The sequence below is a fragment of the Elephas maximus genome, chromosome X (assembly GCF_024166365.1).
Source record: "Elephas maximus indicus isolate mEleMax1 chromosome X, mEleMax1 primary haplotype, whole genome shotgun sequence".
Lineage (NCBI taxonomy): Eukaryota > Metazoa > Chordata > Mammalia > Proboscidea > Elephantidae > Elephas > Elephas maximus.
Window position 1 is genome coordinate 59934049 of NC_064846.1, and position 14708 is coordinate 59948756.

The window sequence follows — 14708 nt, forward strand, 5'->3', positions numbered from 1 at the left end:
AGGCAACCAGTATGGAATTTCATACATGAAATAAAACTTTTGCATCATCTTTGGAAGCTAGCTAACTAAACTACAGAGAAATATTCTGCTAAGAAAATAAACACGCCCTTACTCCCCGTTATACCATGTGGTAGCTTGGGAGACACAGGTTGCTATTGCTTAAATGTAGCTTTCTCTTGCTATTTGCTCCAATTTCACTTTAAGTCATCTCTGCTTCTATATTACCCTCCTTTCATTTTTAACTTTCCTTTAGAACTTGTTGGTACTTTTCTCTTCATTCCGTTGGAAAATATACTCATTTTTTTCCCCCTGGATTCCAGAAAAAGTTAAATTTCTTTCCCTCTGTGACTCAATTCCTCTTAATTTCAAGTCAAAGCTTATAATGTTAGGACGTAGATTTTTATCCTGTAATAAAGGCCAATGTAACCATGGCTTAAAATATAGAAATGTATTTCTCACATTAACAGTCCAAAGGAAAGAGTTCACAACGGGTGTTGGCTACATGGGACTCAGGTTCCTTCTATTTTCTTACTCTGTCATTGTCAACATTGATGTTCTAGTTCATGTCTTAGATGGTTGTTCCATCCATAATGTTCTTTATTAGCTAGCTAGATGGGGTGAGAAAGAAGGAGAGGGCATGTCCCTTTTCTTGGTGGCATAATCCAGAACCTCACAGAACCCATTTGTTCAGTTCCCATTATCAAAACTTAGTCACATGCCACAGTAGATACTGGGAAACACAGTCTTTCGCTGGTTGGCTTTATGCTCAGCTTAAACTTGGAAGTTTTATTACAACATGAAGAAGAACAGAATGCATTTTGGAGGCAACTCGCCAATTATCCCATGCTATTTTTTTTACTCTTTCCTGGACTAGTCATATCACTGGTCCCAGAATTTAGCTAAAATTTTGTCTGCTCAGTTTGGGCCATACAGCATCTGCCCATACCTGCTGTATCCTCATTCTGTTGCCCTGCTCTCTAAGCGTCTTGATTGATTTCACCTTGAAGGATTAACCTCAGAACTCCATGCTTATTGACACAGAGAAATATGATAATAGGGAAAAGGGCTCTGGAGTCAGAAATCCTAGTAGTAGGACTTTGGGAGAAGTCATTAAATCTTTTTAGCCTCTATGTCATCCTTGCAGACTTGTGGTGAATATCAAATGAGATAATATATGTGAAAGACTTTGTAAATTGTAAAATGATCAAAAATGTTTGTGGATATTGTATTTTTTAGTGTGATTTCAAAATTGTCTCCTCACAGCATTGCCACCCTATAACTTCCTAATTTGGGAGTCTCAGGCCTTGACATTTCCTTCAGTGATTTACTTCTCTACAGTCGCAATCTTAGGTCTTATCTATTCTATCATTGACACAACCACAGCTCAATTACCTTTTGAATTATTTGGCCCTAGAAAGATCAGGGAGTCCTATCCATGTATGATTTTATCTGGGTTGGGTTTTATTTACTCTCAGGTTATAGGCTGGCATGATGTCATTCATTTCACAGTTAATGTTCCTATATCCTGTATTAACTCTTCTTTGGTCCTACCAAAAAGGCTCAGATTTGTGCTGTTCTTTCTAATCCTTCATGGTATTTGATTTTCACATTCCTTTCCTGTGCCATTTTATACTATTTTCAGCCATTTAGCATAACTAATTTTGGCCATATTCAAATTTTGTCAAATTATAGCAATTCTACTGGTAACTATAGCGACATGTGTTCCTTGTTCCCAATCAGAAAGGAGAAACTTATGTTCAAAGCAGAGTTTACTTTGTTTACTTAGGAAAATCAAATACTCCTTTCTGTGCTATCCCTCATGCTGAAACTGAGAAGGGTCATAATATAAAATATGCAGGCTATCATATTTTCAGGAAGTTGGATGAAAAACTAGTGCTCTAATAATCAGCATGATCATGGATTTAGAACATACTATTTTATAATTTTGCAGGCTGTGTTAGAAATATAGGTTAGAGCAATGGGTTTTAGGCATGCTCTGAAACCTTCTTGATATACGCAGGTGAAATTTCATAATTTAGAATACACTTGAAATGTTTTAGCTTCTAATAAATGAGAAATATAAGAGAGGAAAAGGTAACATCTATTGAAGGCCTGGAAACCCTGGTAGCATAGGAGTTAAGTGCTATGGCTGCTAACCAAAGGGTTGGCAGTTTGAATCCACCAGGCGCTCCTTGGAAACTCTGTGGGGCAGTTCTGCTCTGTCCTATAAGGTTGCTATGAGTCAGACTCGACTTGACGGTGCTGGGTTTGGTTTTTTTGGTATTGAAGGCTTACTCTTTGCCATGTTCTATACTACTTCCTTTATATTAATTTAATTGAATCTTAACAGCAATCTTGAGAGGTATGTGTTATTAATCTCCATTTTCCCAATAAGATAAATGAGATTCAGCATATTGTTGAAGTCACAGAGTTCGTAGGCTCAGGGAAAACCCCAATTCACCTGAATCCAAAACCATTATTCATTCTTCTACATCATGCTACTTTCTGCAAACACAGGAAGGTAAAATATGCATATGTTTTGAAAGACATATTATTCTTTTAAAAACTTGTTAAAACATTGGTTTGCAACTCACAGTTTCTATTTATGGCAGTAAAAGAATAAAGTCTGTATATTGTAAAACCACGTGGTACAGTCTAATCTCATCACAATTTACTGATGGTTAAGCTTGAAATATAGAAGTTGTCAGATGCAATTAAGGAGTGACACATTTTAGAGAAAATATTAGAAATAGAGTTTTTGTTAAGTATATTATTTGGATTACAGGTTTAAAAAAAGCCAGTTTTTTTTTTTTTTTTTGATTTATAGGCTACTCTTCCAAAAGGAAGTAATTGGTAACTGAGCAGCAGAATTACTTAAAACTAGTCTTCGCACTAGCTGTAGAACACATAAAACAGGACTTATAAGCTGTAGAATTTTAGCTATTATGTTTCAGTGAGGTATTTAGTTGAATAAGCTAATCTTATTTATACCAACTAGTATCTATAAAGTTGTTTGAAAAGTGCAAAAAAGGCACATTGACTTATTCTACATTATTCCATTATATCCATTATCTATTATTATCGAGACATGTACTCCTACAGGGAAAATATTTTGACCAATTATGCAACAATGTAAATTGCACTTAACCTGGTATAAAGTCTTAAAATTTGAGTTATGATTTCCAAAATTGACTAATCCAACGTTTATTTTATGGATTAAAATAGAAACTCTCTAACCCTAAAAAAGTTTATATATATGTGTATATATATATACGTATATATATGTTTAGGTTTAGAAGACAATGGGAACTTAGAACAATTAAAGATCAATTCCAAGGCCAGAGGATCCCTAAGGTCCCTCTCATCTTTCCCATTGTAGTCCTAGGATAAATGCCAATCTTTCCCTCTTCCGAGCATACGTAATATGCAAACTTTAGATGTTCAAGTTCTGAGCAGTCAGAATCGACTCAACAGTAACAGGGGTATAATACAGTAAAACCTGGGAACGTTGGAATCCGTATGAGGCAGAAACCTACTGGAAAAGGAAATCTCAAGTATTTTCCACTAAAACGAACCATAGAAAAATGGTAAGACTGGACCCTGCCAAAGGTGGAAAACTTGTAAGACGCAGAAAATCAAGGCAGTCTAGTTGAGTTCTAGCTCACAGGTTTTAGTGTATTTGTAGAATAAAAGAAAATGGAAAATGTACCTTTTCCATGCTAGCAAAGCCTGAATCAAGAACTCCATAGCTCCTTTGGCTTTGGTGAGATGCACTGCTGGCTAAATATGAGTTAGCTGCTAAGTCAGAACTCTACTCCTGAGAAATCACAGCCTCAGTTCACAGTGATGATTGGTTAGATTAAATGAGTGAATGACCTCAGACAGAAAAGCACCCAAGGTAGTCTTAGTTTCTAGAGTCCAAAACAGCAGCCATGCTAACCATGGTACATCAGTGTAACTAGGGCATTAGTGAACTCTAATGTGTCTTCCAGTTCAAAAATAAAAGAACAATATATAATCTGGGTAAGGTACTGACCTAGGGCATTTTAAACTACCCTTAATAGGATTTTTATTCTCACCTATGCTATGAGAATGGGGGTTAAAATTTTGCAAGAGTGATTTAATTACACTGATGTCTAGTTACAGCGTGACCCCTGCCCAAGTTAACAGAATATAGAATAAAACTCTTCCCTCCTAAGGAGGACATTCCACATAGGGATGGGATATACGTAAATTGAAGAGTCTCCAGGGCTGAATTCCAATAAACAAAAGTTTACCTACAACATTACCACATTAGAAGTAGCAACATTACACTTAATATCTTGTATATGGAAGAACATCTTTTTTTCATTCTAGGTTTAACACGCTGTCCTCCATGTTACTACCAGGAGAAAAAGGAACAGATTATCTTTTAAGGTTATGAAATCCTTGTGAGGATAAATACTCAACACAAAGATATAAAAAAAAAAAAAGATATAAACCCCTCTAAATAGATTCTAGTGTATGTGAAACCCGAGTCTGAGATTACTTCATAGGTGCCCTTTCTTTCATCTTTCCTGTAAACTTAACACCTTGAAATTAGTTCTTCATTATTCCCTCAGGTCAGGAGTGCAGAACTGCATGCGGTGGAAACTTGTATTAACTATTTCCTTTTTTGTTTGCCTCATCAGATAGTCTGTTATTATTAAACACTCCATTTGAAGATAAGGAAATGGACACAGAGCATTTACCTAGTACTTCACCTATTTTTTGGTGGAGCCAGGCTTTCCTCCCAATAGCACCAAATTAATTTGGCTCTGTAAATGACAGAGGATAGCTGTATACCACGACATGAGAGAGAGACATGTGATATTGCCACCAACAGAAATGAGGTAGGGTGAGCCAAAATGAACTAGTGAACTTACTCTGAAACCTTTACTAAAAAGCATTGCTCTCCATCCTTGTGGGTGGCAAACTGGTCTGGCAAGCTTTGCTCTAGCTAACATTCAGTGTAGATTTTGACATTAAACCAGAGAGACACAATGACATTTCTAAGTTCGCCAACACTCGACTTTCACAGGTAAACTGTAAGAATTGCAAAGAAAGGAGAGAAAGTGTAAAGAGCATAACTATGCACATAGATTCTGATGTCAACCTACTGTCCCTTGTTATGTCCTAACCAAAGGGCCTTTGATGTGTGAAAAGGGAGGGGTTTGCTTTTTTAAAAAATCCATTGAGGCTTTTTTTTTTTAAGTACCATTTTTTTGTGTGTGTTTCAGGTGCAAGTGCACAGAAAATTAGGTTTCCCTTTAACAATTTTTATACAAATTTTTCCTTGCCTTTATTGGTTACAATTTTTACAATGTGTCAACTTTCACATTATTTCCATTCTGTTTGTTCTGTTTCCACTGATCTAGCTTCACTTCTCCTCCTTGTCTTTTCATCTTTGCTTTTGGGTAAATGTTGACCATTTGTTAATAAGGGAGCATGTTACTCACAGGTGATATTTTTTATTTTATAAGCCAATCTATTATTTGGCTGAAAGGTGACCTGCATAAATAGCTTTAATTCCAAGTTCAAAGATTATCTCTCAGGGGTTCCTCTAGTCCCTATCAGTCCAATAGATCTGGCTGTTGTTTTTTTAGGAATTTGAGTTTTGTTCTACATTTTTCTCCCATTCTATCTGGGACCTTCTATTGCGTCCCTGACCAAAATGGTTGGTAGCGGTATGCAGGCACCATCTCGTTCTTCTGGTCACAGGTTAGAAGATGCTGTGGCTCGCGTGGGCTACTAGTCCAGTGGACTAGATTTTTCTTTGAGCCTTGATTTCCTTCATTCTCTTTTGCTCACAAGTTTTTAAGATCCCAGACACTACTCACCAAACTAAGATAAAGAAGATTATCTTTGGGAACTATGTTATGCCAATTGACTAAGCTGTACACCCAGACTACGGTCCAAAGCCTTTTATCCCAGTAAATCAATCTCTTGAGTTGTTTGGATATGCCTAGGAAGCCTCTATAACTGTGCCTTCTGTCTAGTTTGTTATATATATGCATATACATGCAGCACACACACACACAAACATGTTATTATGCATTGAAATGCATTCCCCAAAATACGTGTCAATTTGGCTAGGCCATGATTCCAAGAATTGGGTGGTTGTTCATCATTTCGTAATCTGATGTGATTTTCCTATGTGTTGTAAATCCTAATCTCTATGATGTTAAAACAGAGAGAAAACAAAGTAAAGTATTATAATGACATGTGCAAAGACCTGGAGATGGAAAACCAAAAGGGAAGAACACACTCTGCATTTCTCAAGCTGAAAGAACTGAAGAAAAAATTCAAGCCTTGAGTTGCAATATTGAAGGTTTCTATGGGGAAAATATTAAATGACTCAGGAAGCATCAAAAGAAGATGGAAGGCATACACAGAGCCACTATACCAAAAAGAATTGGCTGATAACCATTTCAGGAAGTACCATATGAGCAGGAACCAACGGTACTGAAGGAAGAAGTCCAAGCTGCACTGAAGGCATTGGCAAAAAACGAGTCTCCAGGAATTGATGGAATAGCAATTCACATATTTCAACAAACGGGTGCAGTGCTGTAAGTGCTCACTTGTCTATGTCTAGAAATTTGGAAGACAGCTACCTGGCCAACTGACTGGAAAAGATCCATATTTATGCCTATTCCCAAGAAAGGTAATCCCACTGAATGCAGAAATTATCAAACAATATCATTAATATCATACACAAATAAAGTTTTGTTGAAGATCATTCAAAAGTGGCTGCAGCAGTATATCTACAGGGAACTGCCAGAAATTTCAGCCAGATTCAGAAGAAGACTTGGAACCAGGAATATCATTGCTGATGTCAGATGGATCTTGGCTGAAAGTAGAGAATACCAGAAAGATGTTTACTTTATTGTATTATCTATGCAAAGGCATTGGACTGTGTGGATCATAACAAATTATGAATAACATTGAGAAGAATAGGGATTCCAGAACACTTAATTGTCCTCATGAGGAACCTGTACAGACATCAAGAGGCAGAACAAGGGAATATTGAATGGTTTAAAGTCAGGAAAGGTGTGTGTCAAGGTTGTATCCTTTCACCATTCCTATTCAATCTGTATGCTCAGCAAATAATCCAAGAAGCTGGACTATGTGAAGAAGAATGGGGCATCAGGATTGGAGGAAGACTCATTAACAACATACATTATGCAGATGACACAACTGTGCTTACTGAAAGTGAAGAGGACTTGAAGCTCTTACTGATGAAGATCATAGATCACAGCCTTCAGTATGGATCACACCTCAACATAAAGAAAACAAAAATCCTCACAACTGGGCCAATGAGCAACATCATAATAAGTGGAGAAAAGATTGAAGTTGTCAAGGATTTCATTTTACTTGGATCCACAATCAACATCCATGGAAGCAGCAGTCAAGAAATCAAAAGACACATTGAATTTGACAAATCTGCTGCAAAAGACCTCTTTAAAGTGTTGAAAAGCAAAGATGTCACCTTGAAGACTAAGGTGTGCCTGACCCAAGCCATGGTGTTTTCAATCGCCTCCTATGCATGTGAAAGCTGGACGATGAATAAGGAAGACTGAAAAAGAATTGATGCCTTTGAATTGTGGTGATGGCGAAGAATATTGAGTATTCCATGGACTGCCAAAAGAACCAACAAATCTGTCTTGGAAGAAGTATAACCAGAATGCTCCTTAGAAGCAAGGATGGCAAGACTACATCTCAAGTACTTTGTACATGTTGTCAGGAGAGATTAGTCCCTGGAGAACGACATCATGCCTGGTAAAGTAGAGGGTCAGCAAAAAAAGAGGAAGACCCTCAATGAGGTGGATTGACGCAGTGGCTGCACATGGGCTTAAGCATAACAGGCGATTGCGGGGATGGTTCAGGACCGGGCAGTGTTTCACTCTGTTGTATGTGGGGTCGCTATGAGTGTGAACCAACTTGATGGCACCTAACAACAACAACAACATGATGTTAATGAGGCAGGATTAGAGACAATTATGTTAATGAGTCAGGACTCAATCTACAGAATTAGATTGTATCTTGAGTCAATCTCTGTTGAGATATAAAAGAGAGAATCAAGCAGAGGAGAGGGACCTCATAACACCAAGACAGAAGAGCCAAAAATGGAGCTTGTCCTTTGGACCCAGTGACCCTGTGCTAAGAAGCTCCTAGACCCAGGGGACAATTGATGACAAAAAATTCCCCCAGAGCTGACAGAGAAAGAAAGCCTTCTTCTGGAACTGTTGCCTGGAATTCAGACTTCTAGCCTCCTAGACTATGAGAGAATAATTTCTGTTTGTCAAAATCATCCACTTGTGGTATTTCTGTTATAGTAGCACTAGATAACTAAGACACATATATATATAACATGCCTGCAGATACACCTATACACGCCTGTGCATTTACTCACATGTGCCTTTATATATGCATATATGCATCCATATGCCAAAAGGGTTCCTACGAGTCAGAATCGACTCGACTGCAATGGATTTTTTTTTTTTTTTTTTGGTATTTAGCTACATAAAAAAATTTTGGTTGTTTTTACCGTTGTTGCAAAACTGTATATGTTACAACTTTTACTGAAATTGTCCCTTTTTCTTGTGTACTTCTTACTGTCTTTATTTACTTTGGTCCAGTTATGCTGACTTCACCCATATTTGGGATTATCTTTCCCATCACCAAATGTACAAAATCTCTGCTATCTTGAAAGAGATTCCCCCATTCTCTCCCTCCCATCCCTGGTAACCATCAAAGAACTTTGTTTTCTATTTGTATATTTATTCTTGCTTTTAATAATAATGGTATCTTATGATATTTGTCTTTTTATGATTGACTTATTTCACTCAGCATAATGTCCTGCAGATTCATCCACGTTATAAGGTTTTTCAGAGTTCTCATTATTCTTTATTGTTGTATTGAATTCCACTGCATGTATGTACCACAATTTATTTATCCTTTTGTCTGTTCATGGGCACTTAGGTTGTTTCCATTTTTTGCTATTGTGAATAATGGTACAATGAACGTAGGTGTTCATATGTCTTTTTGTGTCACTGCTCTCATATCTCTAGGATATATACCTAGGAGTGGGATTGCTGGAACATAAGGTATTTCTATTTTTAGTTTTTTGAGGAGGGACCGTATTGTTTTCCTAGTGGTGGTACCATTTTACAATCACAACAGCAATGTATAAAATTTCCAATCCCTTCACAACCTCTCCAGCCTTTTTTTTTAATCATTGACATTTTTGCAGGGGCGAGCTGATATCTCATCGCAGTCTTGATTTGCATCTCCGTAATGGCTAATGATCACAAGCATCTTCTCATGAATTTGTTGATCACCTGAATGTCCTCTTTGGTGAAGTGTCTGTTCATGTCCTTTGCCCATTTATTGATTGGATTGTTTGTTTTTTCGTTGTTGAGTTGATGAAGTTTTCTATATATTTTGAAGAATAGAACCGTATCAGATATGTTATCGCTAAGGATTTTTTCCCAGTCCATAGGTTCTCTTTTTACTCTCTTGGTAAAATCTTTTGATGAGCATAAGTATTTAATTTTTAGAAAGTCCCAGTTATCTAATTTATCTTCTGTTGTTTGTGCATTTTTAGTTTTGTTTGATAGGCTATTTATGATGAAAATTAGGTCCCATAGATTTGACCCTGTTATCTTCCAAGAATTTTATAGTTTTTACTTTAACATTTTGAGTTACTTTTTGTGCATAGAGTGAGGTATGGATGCTGTTTTATTTTTCTGCATATGGAATACTAGTTTTGCCAGCACCATTTGTTAAAGAGACTGTTTCTTCCCCATTGAATGAACTTTGACAATTTGTCAATGATCAGCTGCCCATAGATGGATGGATTTACTTCTGAGTTGTCAATTATATTCCATTCATCTATGTGTCTGTCATTGATTCAGTGCCAGGCTGTTTTGATTATCTTGGCTGTATAGTAAGTTTTGAGATCAGTAAGTGTGAAGCCTCCTACTTTGTTTTCTTCAATATTACTTTAGCTATTCGGGCCTCCTTTCTTTCCATTGGATATTAGTTTTTTCCATTTCCTTGAATAATGTTGTTGGGATTTGGATTGGGATTGCACTATATCTATACATTGCTTTTGGTATTATTGACATTTTCACAATGTTAAGTCTTCCTATTCATGAGCATGGAATGTTTTTCCATTTTCTTAGATCTCTTTTTTAGTTTCTTGCAGTAGTGCTTTATAGTTTTCCTTGTGTAAGCCCTTTACATCCCAGCCCAAAGCCCATTACCATCAAGTCAATTCTGACTCATAGTGACACTTTGCATCCAAGGTTAGGTTTATTCCTAGGTATTTTATATTTTATGGTTTATTGTAAATAGTATTGTTTTCTTTTTATAATTTTTATTGTGCTTTAAGTGAAAGTTTACAAATCAAGTCAGTCCCTCACACGAAAACTTATAGACACCTTGCTATACACTTCCAATTACTCTCCCCCTAATGAGACAGCCTGCTCTCTCCCTCCACTCTCAATTTTTGTGTCCTTTTCTCCAGCTTCTAACCCCCTCCACCCTCTCATCTCCCCTACAGGCAGGAGATGCCAACATAATCTCAAGCTTCCACCCGATCCAAGAAGCTCACTCTTCACCAGCATCCCTCCCCAACCCATTGTCCAGTCCAATCCACGTCTGAAGAATTGTCTTTGGGAATGGTTCTTGTCCTGGGCCAACAGAAGGTCTGGGGGTCATGACCACCAGGATCCCTGTAGCCTCAGTCAGACCATTAAATCTGGTCTTATGAGAATTTGGGATCTGCATCCCACTGCTCTCCCGCTCCCTCAGGGTTCTCTGTTGTGTTGCCTGTCAGGGAGGTCATCGGTTGTAGCCGGGCACCATCTAGTTCTTCTGGTCTCAGAATGATGTATTCTCTGGTTCATGTGGCCCTTTCCGTCTCTTGGGCTCATAATTGCCTTGTGTCCTTGGTGTTCTTCATTCCCCTTTGATCCATGTGGGTTGAGACCAATTGATGCATCTTAGATGGCTACTTGCTAGCGTTTAAGACACCTGATGTCACTCTTCAAAGTGGGATGCAGAATGTTCTCTTAACAGATTTTATTATGCCAATTGACTTAGATGTCCCCTGAAACCATGGTCCCCAGACACCTGCCCCTGCTACACTGCCTTTGAAGCATTCAGTTTATTCAGGAAACTTCTTTGCTTTTGATTTAGTCCAGTTGCACTGACCTCCCCTGTATTGTGTGTTGTCTTTCCCTTCACCTAAAGTAGTTCTTATCTAGTATCTAATTAGTGAATATCCCTCTCCTACCCTCCCTCCCTCCCTCCCCCCTCTCGTAACCACAAAAGAATGTTTTCTTCCCACTTTAAACCATTTCTCAAGTTCTTATAATAGTGGTCTTTTACAATATTTGTCCTTTTGCAACTGACTAATTTCACTCAGCATAATGCCTTCCAGGTTCCTCCATGTTATGAAATGTTTCACAGATGCATCACTGTTCTTTATCGATGCGTAGTATTCCATTGTGTGAGTATACCTTAATTTATTTATCCTTTCATCCGTTGATGGGCACCTTGGTTGCTTCCAGCTTTTTGCTATTGTAAACAGTGCTGCAATGAACTTGGGTGTGCATACATCTGTTTGTGTAAAGGCTCTTATTTCTCTAGGATATATTCCAAGGAGTGGGATTGCTGGATCGTATGGTAGTTCTATTTCTACCTTTTTAAGGAAGTGCCAAATGGATTTCCAAAGTGATTGTACTATTTGACATTCCCACCAGCAGTGTATACGTGTTCCAATCTCTCCACAACCTCTCCAACATTATTATTTTGTGTTTTTGGATTAATGCCAGCCTTGTTGGAGTGAGATGAAATCTCATTGTAGTTTTGATCTGCATTTCTCTAATGGCTAATGATGGTGAACATTTCCTCATGTATCTGTTAGCTACCTGAATGTCTTCTTTAGTGAAGTGTCTATTCATATCTTTTGCACATTTTTAAATTAGGTTATTTGTCTTTTTGCAGTTGAGTTTTTGCAGTATCATGTAGATTTTAGAGATCAGGCACTGATCGGAAATGTCATAGCTACAAACATTTTCCCAGTCTGTAGGTAGTCTTTTTACTCTTTTGGTGAAGTCTTTGGATCAGCATAAGTGTTTGATTTGTAGGAGCTCCCAGTTATCTAGTTTTTCTTGTGCATTCTTAATAATGTTATGTATACTATGTATTAGGGCTCCAAAGTTGTCACTATTTTTTCTCCCATGATTTTTATCATTTTAGATTTTATATTTAGGCCTTTGATCCATTTTGTGTTAGTTTTTGTACATGGAGTGGGGTATGGGTCTTGTTTCATTTTTTTGCAGATGTATATCTAGTTACACCAGCACCATTTGTTAAAAAGACTGTCTTTTCCCCATTGAACGGTTTTGGAGCCTTTGTCAAATATCAGCTGCTCATATGTGGTTGCATTTATGTCCGGATTCTCAATTCTATACCATTGGTCCATGTATCTGTTGTTGTACCAGTACCAGGCTGTTCTGACTACTGTGGCAGTATAATAGGTTCTAAAATCTTGTAATGTATGGCCTCCCACTTTGTTCTTCTTTTTCAGTAATGCCTTATTTATCCAAGGCCTCTTTCCCTCTCATATGAAATTGGTGATTTGTTTCTCCATCTCATTAAAGAATGTCCCTGGGATTTGGATCGGAATTGCATTAAATGTATAGATCCCTTCTGGTAGAATAGACATTTTTATAATGTTAATTCTTGCTATCCACGAGCAAGGTATGTTCTTCCACTTATGTAAGTCTCTTTTGGTTTCTTGCAGAAGTGTACTGTAGTTTTCTTTGTATAAGTCTTTTACATCTCTGGTAAGATATATTCCTAAGTATTTTATCTTCTAATAGATGACATGATCTTATATACAGAGTATCAGGATACAAGATAAAGATACAAAAATCAGTTGGATTCCTCTACACCAACAAAAAAAACATGGAAGAGGAAATCACCAAATCAATACCATTTACAGTAGCCCCCAAGAAGATAAAATTAGAAACCATCAAAAATGAAATGGAATGCATAAGCATTGATATACTAAGCATTAGTGAACTGAAATGGACTGGTATTGGACATTTTCAATCAGACAATCATATAGACTACTATGCTGGGAATGACAACTTGAAGAGGAATGGTGTTGTATTCATCATTAAAAAGAATGTTTCAAAATCTATCCTGAAGTATAACTCTGTCAGTGATAGGATAATATCCATATGCCTACAAGGAAGACCAGTTAATACAAATATTATTCAAATACATGCACCAACCACTAGGGCCAAAGATGAAGAAATAGATTTTTATCTGCTGCTGCAGTCTGAAATTAATAGAACATGCAATCAAGATGCATTGATAATTACTGGTGATTTTAATGCGAAATTTGGATACAAAGAAGAAGGATCAATAGTTGGAAAATACGGCCTTGGTGATAGAAACAATGCTGGAGATCGAATGATAGAATTTTGCAAGACCAATGAGTTCTTCATTGCAAATACCTCTTTCACCAACATAAATGGTGACTATACACATGGCTCTCACCAGATGGAACACACAGAAATCAAATTGGCTTCATCTGTGGGAAGAGACGATGGAAAAACTCAATATCATCAGCTGGAACAAGGCCAGTGGTCGACTGTGGAACAGACCATCAATAGCTCATATGCAAGCTCAAGTTGAAATTGAAGAAAATCAGAGCAAGTCCACCAGAGCCAAAATATGACCTTGAGTATATCCCACATGAATTTAGAGACCATCTGAAGAATACATTTAATGCATTGAACACTGGTGACCAAAGACCAGACGAGTTGTGGAATGACATCATTCATGAAGAAAGCAAGAGGTCATTGAAAAGACAGGAAAGAAAGAAAAGAGCAAGATGGATGTCAGAGGAGACTCTGAAACTTGTTCTCAAATGTCGAGCAGCTAAAGCAAAAAGAAGAATTGATGAAGTAAAAAACCAAACAGATTTCAAAGGAAGCTTGAGAAGACAAAGTAAAGTATTATAATGACATGTGCAAACAGCTGGAAATGGAAAACCAAAAGGAAAGAACACTCTCGGTGTTTCTCAAGCTGAAAGAATTGAAGAAAAAATTCAAGCCTCGAGTTGGAATAGTGAAGGATTCTGTAGGGAAAATATTAAATGATGCAGGAAGCATCAAAAGAAGATGGAAGGAATACACAGAGTCATTATACCAAAAAATTAGGTGATTTTCAACCATTTCAAGGGGTAGGATATGATCAGGAACTGATGGTACTGAAGGAGGAAGTCCAAGCTGCTCTGAAGGCACAGGCGAAAAGCAAGGCTCTAGGAATTGATGGAATATCAATCGAGATGTTTCAACAAATGGATGCAGCACTGGAGGTGCTCACTCGTCTATGCCAAGAAATATGGAAGACAGCTTCCTGGCCAACTGACTGAAAGAGATCCATATTTATGCCTATTCCCAAGAAAGGTGATCCAACTGAATGTGGAAATTATAGAACAATATCATTAATATCACACACAGGCAAAATTTTGCTGCAGGTCACTCAAAAATGGCTGCAGCAGTATATCGATGGGGAACTGCCAGAAACTCAGGCTGGTTTCAGAAGAGGACGTGGAACCAGGAATATCATTGCTGATGTTACATGGATCCTGGTTAAAAGCA